Source organism: Bison bison, unplaced genomic scaffold (assembly GCF_000754665.1).
Source record: "Bison bison bison isolate TAMUID 2011002044 unplaced genomic scaffold, Bison_UMD1.0 scf7180017864170, whole genome shotgun sequence".
Classification (NCBI taxonomy): Eukaryota; Metazoa; Chordata; class Mammalia; order Artiodactyla; family Bovidae; genus Bison; species Bison bison.
Genome location: NW_011494742.1, coordinates 2,565,158 through 2,577,884, shown reverse-complemented (window position 1 = coordinate 2,577,884; position 12,727 = coordinate 2,565,158). Strand labels below are relative to the sequence as shown.

The following is a 12,727-nucleotide window of genomic DNA, read 5'->3' as shown; positions in this document are numbered from 1 at the left end:
CACAAAAAACTGTGGAAAATTCTGAAAGAGATGGGAATACCAGACCACCTTACCTGTCTCATGAGAAATCTGTATGCAGGTCAAGAAGCAACAGTTAGAACTGGACATGGAACAACAGACTGGTTCCAAATTGGTAAAGGAGTACATCAAAGCTGTATATTGTCACCCTGCTTATTTAACTTATGTGCAGGGTACATCTTGCAAAATGCCAGGTTGAATGAAGCACGAGCTGGAATCAAGACTGTCAGGAGAAATATCGATAACCTCAGATATGCAGCTGACACCACCCTTACAGCAGAAAGCAAAGAGGAAATAAAGAGCCTCTTGATGAAAGTGAAAGAGGAGAGCAAAAAAGCTGGTTTAAAACTAAACATTTAGAAAACTAAGATCATGGCATCTGTTTCCATCACTTTATGGCAAATAGATGGGGGAAACAATGGAAATAGTGACAGACTTTATTTTTGGGGGCTCCAAAATCACTGCAGATGGTGACTACAGCCGTGAAATTAAAAGATGCTTGCTCCTTGGAAGAAAAACTATGACTAACCTAGACAGCATATTAAAAAGCAGAGACATACATCAACATGGCAAAACCAATACAATATTGTAAAGTAGTTAACCTCCAATTAAAATAAATAAATTTTTATTAAAAAGCAGAGACATTACTTTACTGACAAAGGTCTGTGTAGTCAAGCAATGGTTTTTTCAGTAGTCATGTATGGATGTGACAGTTGGACCACAAAGAAAGCTGAGAACCGAAGAATTGATGCTTTTGAACTGTGGTGTTGGAGAAGACTCTTGAGAGTCACTTGGACTGCAAGATCAAACCAGTCAATTCTATGGGAAGATAGTCCTGAATATTCATTAGGACTGATGCTGAAACTGAAGCTCCAATTCTTTGGACACCTGATGCAAAGAACTGACTCATTTGAAAAGACCGTGATGCTAGGAAAGATTGAAAGCAGGAGGAGAAGGGGATGACTGAAGATGAGATGGTTGAATGGCATCACCAACTCGATAGACATGAGTTTCAGCAAGTTCCGATAGTTGGTGATAGGGGGTTGCAAAGAGTCGGATATGACTGAGAGACTGAACTGAACTTACAGTCAACAAATATGTACTGAGTACTTAATATTTTGGAGAAGGCAATGGCACCCCACTCCAGTACTCTTGCCTGGAAAATCCCGTGGACGGAGGAGCCTGGTAGGCTGCAGTCCGTGGGGTGGCTAAGAGTCAGACATGACTGAGCGACTTCACTTTCACTTTTCAGTTTCATGCATTGGAGAAGGAAATGGCAACCCACTCCATTGTTCTTGCCTGGAGAATCCCAGGGACAGAGGAGCCTGGTAGGAGGCCGTCTATGGGGTCGCACAGAGTCGGACACGACTGAAGCGACTTAGCAGCAGCAGCACTTAATATTTGCCAGCGCTCTTGTTGTCACTGAGAATAGTGGAAACAAATTAAATTTTCTTCTATCATTATAGTATGGAAAAGAGACAATAAGTTAGAAAATACAGTAAATTAGTAATAAATAATAAGGAGGAAAAATTTAGCAAAAGCAGAATTTATAGTATTTAATGATTAGTTGGGCAGCTAGGTAGACAGAGAAAAACTCACCTAGTAATGAACTACTGAGTAAACACCTAGAGTCAGTGGTGGAGTTAGCCTTGCAGATTTATGGGAAAGAAAATTCTGGCAAGATGACTTATTTATTACAGGCCTTGAGGCAAGAATGAGCCCAATTTAGTCAATGAACAGAAAAGAAGGCCAGTGTGACTGGAGAATAAAAGACAGAGGAGAGAACACCTGCAAACAAAGTTGGAGAGGTAATAGGACCTCATCCTTCTTGAATTAAAAATGGCAAGCCACTTAAGGTTATTGAACAGTGTGACATGATTTGCACATTTTAACAGAATCATTTTGGCTGTTGTGTTGAGGTCAGATAATGTGTAGGCAAGAGCAGAAGCATGGAAATAAGGAGACTTATACAAATGCTAGGGAGGCATGATAATGGCTTGGACCAAACTATAGCAGTGATTGTAATCTATTAATAGATATATCAATATTTTAAAGGTAGAGCGTATATGCTATTTTTGTTTTGTTATGGTGAGTCATTGTTGCTGTTGTGTGCTCTTCCCTCAAAAACTGGAGGCCATTAACTGATATGAACAAGACTACAAGAGAAGCTGGTTTCCCTGGGGCAGGAATAGAAAATATCTGGAACACCATTTTTAAATATGTTAATTGGTGGCTGGACATATTAGCCTACATTATATCATCTATCTTCATTAACAATTCAACAACCTGGGTGCTAACACTATGCCCATTTTGAATTTGAACAAAGAAAGACCTAAAAAGGTCAAGAAATTGATATTACATCACCTAATTAATGAAACAAGTGCTGATTGGGGACTTGAACTCAGGGACACTTTATCTCTCAGGCCCAGGTTAAGAACTGACAAAGTTACATTCCCATAGTAATAATTACTATTTATTACTGCTGAACTAGAAGTTGTGTCAGGTGTCTTGCAATCAAAACAGTCTAAATATATAGGCCATGAATAGTGCACATCTCTTCCTTGTTGTCAGTAACAATGGCTCTGGCATTCTCTGGCATCTTTAAATCCTATCATTCTTTACAGCATGGAAGTGAAAGTGAAAATGAAAGTGTTAGTCGCTCAGTCGTGTCCAACTCTTTGCAACCCCATGGACCAGGCATCTCTGTTCATGGGATTTCCCAGGCAAGAATAGTGGAGTGGGTAGACATTCTGTTCTCTGGGGGATATTCCTGGCCCAGGGATTAAATCCAAATCTCCTGCACCGCAGGTGGATTCTTTATCATCTGAGCCACCAGAATATTGCACTCTTGGGTCCCATGGTGGCTCAGACAGTAAAGAATTTGCCTACAACATGGGAGACCCAGATTTGTTACCTGGGTTGAGAAGATCTCCTGGAGATGGGAATGGCTACCCACTCCAGTATTCTTGTCTGGAGAATTCCATGGACAGAGGAGCTTAGAGAGTTACAGTCCATGGGACTGCAAAGAATTGGACAGGACTGAGTGACTGACACTTTCACTTCACTTGTATTATAGTTCCTGTTGCTATGAATTTGTACTACTCATTCTTCCAATGGTGAGTTTTTATCCTTCTTGATCTTGGCTTTGATCCCCCTCTACTTCCTCAAAATCTTCCTCTTTTCAGCATTCTTATTTGGCATCTTCTTTCATGTTTTTAAATCCTTCTTGCTTGATAATAAGCCAGCCTTTTTTTTTTTTTCCAAATAGCTTTTCTCAAATTCCTTCCCTAGAAGGGAGATATCAGTTGGCAGTTACAAAACATTTTAATCCTAAACCTGTCAATTTTTCAAGTGTAACCACAAATTTTTTCTTTTCTAAAACTTTCTCTTTCTTGTGCCTAGGAAATATCCTGGAGCAGAGATGGAACATTGTCAAGAAATGGAAGTTAAGTGTGGGCAGGGTCATCATGTCATCACTAAAGAGTTAGATTCTCTGCTGATGAGTTTGGTCTTGATTTAATGAACCAGATTTGGAAGCACAATAAGCCTATGAATCACTAGGAATTGATGGCTATTCTTCTCTCTTCACCCCCATGTCATTCTTGTCTTAAAGCGCAGACAAAGTATAGGAGAGAGAAGTACTTCCAAGGCTGCAGAGCAGTCCGTTTAGCTTCAGGTTCTGAGAGTGCCTTTTTAATTAATAGACTTTATTATTTTTTAGAGAAGTTTTAGGTTTATACAAAAAGTGAATCCTAATGTAAAATCTAAGAGTGTCTTGAGTCAGCTTGTTCCAGATTCTATCAGTGAGTTTTGATTTCTTAGCAATAGAGAGAGAGAGAGAGAGAGAGAGAGAGAGAGAGAGAAAGAGACTTCTCAGAAATCCATCCATTTAGCTCACCTCTGAATGCACTTTGAGCAACTGGCTGCTTCTCTTGTAAGCACGTTATTAATGGTGTCTTTTCAAAAGTAGAGATAGTGCCCTGGAAAATGCGATATTGATTTTCCTCCCCCCTTCTTTCCACTATTTCCATCACTGCTCGTTTGAATGACTTTCATTTTTAGCAACAAGAGAATCTTTGAAGAAAAGTGGTTTATACGATCAGCCTGAAATAAAATCACCGCTCAATTTAAGCTCTGAAAAATACTATTGATATTTTAATAGAACTTCGGGGAACCTATTGTGAGTCCAATAATAGCTACAGGGAGTTTATACACAGAAATCATAGGGATCGTTTTATTTCTTAGGCAGTATGTGTTAACTGCAAATAATGGTTTAAACCTCCACTCCCATACTGTATAAATCAGAAGTCTCAAGCGTGTGGAAATATTCAGAGTACTTCAAGAGGGGTGAATGCCTTTCCATGACTCTAATGTTTTGCCTTTAATTAGCCCTTTAGAAAAAAACCTGGGATAATTTTCTCTTAAGCTATTAACCAGTGTTGGCATCAGCAAATCCCCAAATCTTACAGCTGAAAGACCTGGAGACAGAAAGTTAAATGGAGTTGTTGTGCAGGGGTGACTAGCAAAGCTCAGATGAAAGTGTGATTTGATGGAGGAGGCACAGCCTCAAATTAATGTCCAGGACTCCCTTGCTGTGGATACTTGGAATACTTCTTCCTACCTGCAACTTTCTATAGTACTGACTTCTCTCCTTCTCCATTTTCTTCCTATGTTTCCCAAAATACTTATGAATATGCTCTGTTCTGAATCTTCATATGGTATACAAACATATTCACTGATGGAGTAGAACTGTGGTATTACCATATTAATTGGCTTATTACTTAGTAAGAAGAGAGTGCTACCTTCAAGGATTGCATCAAGAACCACCTCTTCCAGGAAACTTGTTTTGTGACATTGGTCCATATTGATGTTGCTCCTTTCTGTCAACCCTTGTAAATCACTCAAAATGTCTTGATTTTGTCCTGTGTGTGTGCAAAGATTTCTAGTGAGGTCTTTGAAATTCATGTTGATTAAATTAATAGATATTTACTATGTGGCTAATAAGTGTGTAAGGCACCATGCTATATGTTAATAAGAATATAAATGAGAATAAAACAAAATTTTTGAATTATGCTGAATACAAATGCATGTTATAAATGCATGAAAAGAATTTTCATAGGAAGAGCTCAGTGTAGAGGAAGATCAACGAAAGGAACTTCACAAAGAAGGGGAAAAAAGCAGAAAAAATTAGGGCTTGCCAATGTAGTGTAATTAGATAGAATCCTTGGGAAAATGTAGTGAGATTTAGTGTTAAAAATGTGATTAAAAGAGTGATGACCTTATATGTGAGACAGCAAAAGAGACACAGATGTAAAGAACAGACATTTGGACTCTGTGGGAGAAGGCGAGGGTGGGATGATGTGAGAGAATAGCATTGAAACATGTATATTGCCATATGTGAAATAGATCATCAGTCCAGGTTCGATGCATAAGACAGGGCACTCAGAGCTGGTGCACTGGGACAACCCTGAAGGATGGGATGGGGAGTGATGTGGGAGGTGGGGTTCAGGATGGGGGACACATGTACACCCATGGCTGATTCATGTAAATGTATGGCAAAAACCACTACAATATTGTAAAGTAATTAGCCTCCAATTAAAATAAATAAATTAGAACTGATTCAAATGTATTCTTTTTAATGGCTGAGTAATACTCCATTGTGTATATGTACCACAGCTTTCTTATCCATTCATCTGCTGATGGACATCTAGGTTGCTTCCATGTCCTGGCTATTATAAACAGTGCTGCAATGAACATTGGAGTACACGTGTCTCTTTCAATTCTGGTTTCCTCGGTGTGTATGCCCAGCAGTGGGATTGCTGGGTCATAAGGCAGTTCTATTTCCAGTTTTTGTTTTAATTAAATTTATTCATTTTAATTAGAGGCTAATTACTTTACTTAATATTGTATTGGTTTTGCCATACATCAACATGAATCTGTCACGGGTGTACACGTGTTCCCAATCCTGAACCCCCCTCCCACCTCCCTCCCCATCCCATCCCTCTGGGTCATCCCAGTCCACCAGCCCCAAGCTTCCTGTATTCTGCATCGAACCTGGACTGGTGATTCATTTCTTATATGATATTATACATGTTTCAATGCCATTCTCCCAAATCACCCCCCCTCCCCCCGACAGAGTCCAAAAGACTGTTCTATACATCTGTGTCTCTCTTGCTGTCTCGCATACAAGGTTATCATTACCATCTTTCTAAATTCCATATATATGCATTAGTATACTGTACTGGTGTTTTTCTGTTTGGCTTACTTCACTCTGTATAATAGGCTCAAGTTTCATCCACCTCATTAGAACTGATTCAAATGTATTCTTTTTAATGGCTGAGTAATACTCCATTGTGTACATGTACCACAGCTTTCTTATCCATTCATCTGCTGATGGACATCTAGGTTGTTTCCATGTCCTGGCTATTATAAACAGTGCTGCAATGAACATTGGGGTACAGGGGTCTCTTTCAATTCTGGTTTCCTTGGTGTGTATGCCCAGCAGCGGGATTGCTGGGTCATAAAGCAGTTCTGTTTCCAGTTTTTTAAGGAATCTCCACACTGTTCTCCATAGTTGCTGTACTAGTTTGCATTCCCGCCAACAGTGTAAGAGGGTTCCCTTTTCTCCACATCCTCTCCAGCATTTATTGCTTGTAGACTTTTGGATTGCAGCCATTCTGACTGGTGTGAAATGGTACCTCATAGTGGTTTTGATTTGCATTTCTCTGACAATGAGTGATGTTGAGCATCTTTTCATGTGTTTGTTAGCCATCTGTATGTCTTCTTTGGAGAAATGTCTATTTAGTTCTTTGGCCCATTTTTTGATTGGGTCATTTATTTTTCTGGAATTGAGCAGTAGGAGTTGCTTGTATATTTTTGAGATTAGTTCTTTGTCAGTTGCTTCATTTGCTATTATTTTCTCCCATTCTGAAGGCTGTCTTTTCACCTTGATTTTAGTTTCCTTTATTGTGCAGAAGCTTTTAAGTTTAATTAGGTCCCATTTGTTTATTTTTGCTTTTATTTCCAGTATTCTTGGAGGTGGGTCATAGAGGATCCTGCTGTAATTTATGTCAGAGAGTGTTTTGCCTATGTTCTCCTCTAAGAGTTTTATAGTTTCTGGTCTTACATTTAGATCTTCAATCCATTTTTAGTTTATTTTTGTGTATGGTGTTAGAAAGTGTTCTAGTTTCATTCTTTTACAAGTAGTTAACCAGTTTTCCCGGCACCACTTGTTAAAGAGATTGTCTTTTCTCCATTGTATATTCTTGCCTCCTTTGTCAAAGATAAGGTGTCCATAGGTGCATGGATTTACCTCTGGGCTTTCTATTTTGTTCCATTGATCTATATTTCTTTCTTTCAGTATTGAACATTTGGTGATGCCCATGTGTAAAGCCATCTTTTGTACTGGCACAAAAGATGACTTTACACATGGACATCACTAAATGGTCAATACTGAAATCAGGCTTATTACATTCTTTGTAGTGGAAGATGGAGAAGCTGTATACAGTCAGCAAAAACAAGACCTGGAGCTGACTGTGGCCCAGGTCACCAGCTTCTCATAGCAAAATTCAGGCTTAAACTGAAAAAAGTGTGGAAAACCACTAGGCCAGCCAGGTATGATTTAAATCAATCCCCTATGAATATAGAGTGGAGGTGACTAATAGATTCAAGGACTTAGATCTAGTAAACAGAGTGCCTGAAGGACTATGGACAGAGTTCCATAATACTGTACAGGAGGCAGTGAACAAAACCATCCCAATGAAAAGGAAAAGCAAGAAGGCAAAGTAGTTGTCTGAGGAGGCTTTCCAAATGGCTGAAAAAAGAAGAGAAGCAAAAAGCAAGCAAGAAAGGGAAAGGTATACCCAACTAAATGCAGAGTCCCAGAGAATAGAAACTAGAGATAAGAAGGCCTTCTTCAATGAAAAATGTAAAGATATAGAGGAAAATAACAGAAGGGGAAAGACTAGAGATCTCTTCAAGACAATTGGAAATATCAAATGAACACTTCATCCAAGAATGGGGACAATAAAGGAAATGGTATAGACCTAATAGAAGCAGAAGCGATACAGAAGAAATGGAAAGAATACACAGAAGAACTGTAAAAAAAGCCATCTTAATGACCCAGATAACCACAATGGTGTGGTCACTCACCCAGAACCAGACATCCTGGAGTGTGAAGTAAATGGGTCTTAGGAAGCACTACAGTCAATGAAGCTACCAGAGATCAAATTTCCAACATTCGCTGGATCGTAGAGAAAGCAAGGGGATTCCAGGAAAGCATCTACCTCTGTTTCATTGACTAAAGCCTTTGATTCTGTGGATCATAACAAACTGTGGAAAACTTAAAGAGATGGAATACCAGACCACCTTACCTGTCTCCTGGGAAACCTATATGCCGGTCAAGAAATGACAGTTAGAACCTTATATGAAACAACTGACTGGTTCAGGATTTAGAAAGGAGTACAACAAGAATGTTTATTGTCACCCTGTTTAACTTATATGCAGAGCACATCATGAGAAATGCCAGGCTAGATGATTTGCAAGCTGGAATCAAGACTGCAGGGGAAAATATTAACAACCTTAGATATGCAGATGATACCACTCTAATGGCAGAAAGTGAAGAGGATCTAAAGAACCTCTTGATGAGGGTGAAGGAGGAGAGTGAAAGAGTCGGCTTGAATCTAAATATTAAAACAACTAAGATCATGGCATCCAACTCCATTACTTCATGTCAAATAGAAGGGGAAAAGGTGAAAGCAATGATAGATGTCCTTTTTTTGAGCTCTAAGATCACTGCAGATGGTGGCTACAGCTATGAAATTAGAAAACAGTTGCTTCTTGGCATGAAAACTATGACAAACCTAGACAGTGTGTTAAAAAGCAAAGACATCACTTTGCCAACAAAAGTCCACATAGTCAAGGCTACAGTCATTCCAGTAGTCATGTAGAGTTGTGAGAGCTGGACCATACGGAAGGCAGAGCACCAAAGAGTTGATGCTTCCAAACTGTGGTGCTGGAAGAGACTCTTGAGAATCCCTTGGACAGCAAGGAGATAAAACCAGTCAGTCTTAAAGGAAATCAACCCTGAATACTCCCTGGAAGTACTGATGCTGATGCTGAAGCTCTAGTACTTTGGCTACATGGTGCGAAGAGCCAACTCATGGAAAAGACCCTGATGCTGGGAAAGATTGAAGGCAGAGGTGAAGAGAGTGACAAAGGATGAGATGGTTGGATGGCATCACTGATGCAATGGGAACCTGGGCATACTCCAGTAGATGGTAAGGGACAGGGAGGTGTGGCATGCTGCACTGCATGGGGTAGTGAAGAGTCAGACATGAGTTAGTGACTGAACAAAAACAAGACATAAATATTGGAATATAAGTTAATATACTCAAAAGATCCTACAGGAAAATCCTAGAGAATTATTATGAGTCATTTTATAATAATAATTTGTCACACTAAATTAACAAGTTCCCTTCGACTAATCTAAACTGCCAGAAAACATAAAGAAATTTGAATAGCCCTATATTTATTGGGCTAAAGAAATTGTACCCATTCCTAAATATTAAAACAGAAAACTGTAGATCCCATTTATTTCATTGGCACTGTTGAAGAAACAGAATAAGAAGAGAGATAAAAAAAGAACAGGGGACATTGGCAGCAGGCAAGTCCCTAGCACCTGAACTGATGCTCAGCTACATCCTTTCCCATTGATGAAGTCTCTTTAAAAAATTTTATGGACTCTATGGGAGAGGGAGAGGGTGGGAAGATTTGGGAGAATGGCATTGAAACATGTAAAATATCATGTATGAAACGAGATGCCAGTCCAGGTTCGATGCACAATACTGGATGCTTGGGGCTGGTGCACTGGGACGACCCAGAGGGATGGTATGGGGAAGGAGGAGGGAGGAGGGTTCAGGATGGGGAACACATGTATACCTGTAGCGGATTCATTTTGATATTTGGCAAAACTAATACAATTATGTAAAGTTTAAAAATACAATAAAATTAAAAAAATTTTTATCAAGTGGAGTTCCTCTCACTTGAAATAATAGAAAAATCCTTATTGTTAAAAGTTTGGATCTGGTCTTTCTCAATTAGTGGAAGCTAGAAGGTGATGGCACCCCATTCCAGTACTCTTGCCTGGAAAATCCCATGGACGGAGGAGCCTGGTAGGCTGTAGTTAATGGGGTCGCTAAGAGTCGGATACGACTGAGCGACTTCACTTTCACGTTTCACTTTCATGCATTGGAGAAGGAAATGGCATCCCACTCCAGTGTTCTTGCCTGAAGAATCCCAGGGATGGGGAAGCCTGGTGGGCTGCCGTCTATGGGATCTCACAGAGTCGGACACGACTGAAGTGACTTAGCAGAAGTTAATTAAATTAGTAAAATGAGGATGGTCAAACCTATTTTAAAAGATACCTTCAACCTACTTAAAAGATGTCTATGAGGATTAGAAACGATGTGTTAAACTATTATATTCAACTATTATAATATAATAATAATATATATTATAATATATATTACATAATAAACTTATATTTAGCTATAATAATAGTTGAATATAGCTAAATATGGTAATAGTTCACTACAATAATTCCACACATTGTTATTTTAAGAGAGAGGGACTCCCACTTGTTACAGCTTTTTAAAGAAGACTCTTGAGAGTTTCTTGGAATACAAAGAGATCAAACCAGTCAGTCTTAAAGGAAATCAACCCTGAATATTCATTGGAGGGACTGTTGTTGAAGCTATAATATTTTGGCCACCTGATGCAAATAGCCAGCTCATTGAAAAGACCCTGATGCTGGGAAAATGGAAGACAAAAGGAGAAGGGGATGGCAGAGAATGAGCTGGTTAGATAGTATCACCGACTCAATGGACATGAATTTGAGCAAACTCCTGGAGATAGTGGAGGACAGGGGAGACTGGCATGCTACAGTCCATGGGGTCCCAAAGAGTCAGACATAACTTAGTGACTGAACAAGAACATTATTATATAACATGTTATACTCAACACAAAATCAGACATAAATGTGACTCTTCTTTTCATCAAATAGGTGGAAAATAGGTGGAGAATGATTCCCTGGATATGATCTAAAATTGTTTTGTTGACTTGAGTCACTATTTTATGACTTTCCTTCTTGAGGTACAGGATAAAATTTAACAACAGTTTAGATGACCCTAAAGGTTACTTAAATACCATCATGAGGTCACCAGTGAAAAACTTTAAAGTTTGACTCTTATGTATGAATGCAGTTTTTTTAGGACACAAAATTCTCCTTAGGAGGGAAAAAGTATGCTCATAGAAATGTACAAGATGAATAAGGGAATTTTTGTGTTTCACAGTGGTACAAAGAAAAAGAAGTGAGAAATGGATGTGTAGGCAGACTAAGATTTACTTTAGCAATGTAGAATTCCATGCTAAAATTCTTAAATTTGATTATGCTTCAGATTTTTTGTTACAAATAAGTAATACAAATATTTTTTAGAGAATTGTCTAGCTTACTTTCAATATAATAACATCAAAAGAAAAGGGAAATGGAAACAGCAGAGGAGAGCAATAGTACATACATCACCAAACTGAATTTGCCAACATACAGACTTAAACAGCACTGGGAAGTCTCTTGTGACAACAGTCCAGAGTTCCACATGGGAAAAGGTCCCAGACAGCACATCAACTCTGTGGGGGACTTCAAAGATTGCAGTTCAGTGTTCCTGTTTATAATCCCAGAGTGCAAACTGATATCATCATCAATCTGTGAGCAAATCGCAGCTCTGGTTTCACGTTAATGCTGTTTGTTTTGTCCTGTAAAATTTGGAATGTTGTTAGCCTGGGGCTCCATTGGCCAGGGCCCCTCTGAGGGCTCAACAATTTCAAGATTTGTCCCCTATCTTATCTATGGTGCCACAATTCATCCACTCACATCAGACAGTCAGATCACTCACAGTCAGAGCAAGGGTCCAGGCAGGTTAGAAGCAAGGTCAGAGGGCTGCTCTGCTTTGTCTCTGAACCCTAAAGAAGATTATTTATTTATTTAATTTCCCTAAAAAGTATACACTCAGTAGTGGAATTGCTGGATCATATGTTAGTTTTTTTTAATTAATTTATTTTTTAATTGAAGGACAATTGCTTTATAGAATTTTGTTTTCTGTCAAACCTCAACATGAATCAGCCATATGTACACATGTATCCCCTCCCTTTTGAACCTCCCTCCCATCTCCCACCCCGTCCCACCCCTCTAGGTTGATAGAGAGCCCGTTTAAGTTCCCTGAGACATACAGCAAATTCCCATTGGCAGTTTCCATGTGGTGCTCTCTATACATTTCACCTCCCTTCCCCTCTCCCCAAGTCCATAAGTCTATTCTCTATGTATGTTTCTTCACTGCTGCCCTGCAAATAAATTCTTCAGTACCATTTTTCTAGATTCTGTATATATGTGTTCAGTTCAGTTCAGTTGCTCAGTCGTGTATGACTCTTTGCAACCCCATGAACAGCAGCACGCCAAGCCTCCCTGTCCATCACCAACCCCTACAGTTTATCCAAACTCACGTCCATTGAGTTGGTGATGCCATCCAACTATCTCATCCTCTGTCGTCCCCTTCTCCTCCTGCCTTCAATCTTTCCCAGCATCAGAGTCTTTTCCAATGAGTCAGGTCTTCACGTCTGGTGGCCAAAGTATTGGAATTTCAGCTTCAACATCAGT

At 39.3% G+C, this 12,727-nt stretch overlaps 1 long non-coding RNA gene across 1 annotated transcript in view; it reads left to right on the top strand.

Annotated features, from left to right (window-relative positions):
- LOC104990103 overlaps positions 1-12,727 on the top strand; it is a 410,489-nt gene that overhangs the window by 248,844 nt on the left and 148,918 nt on the right. The window lies entirely within an intron of this gene.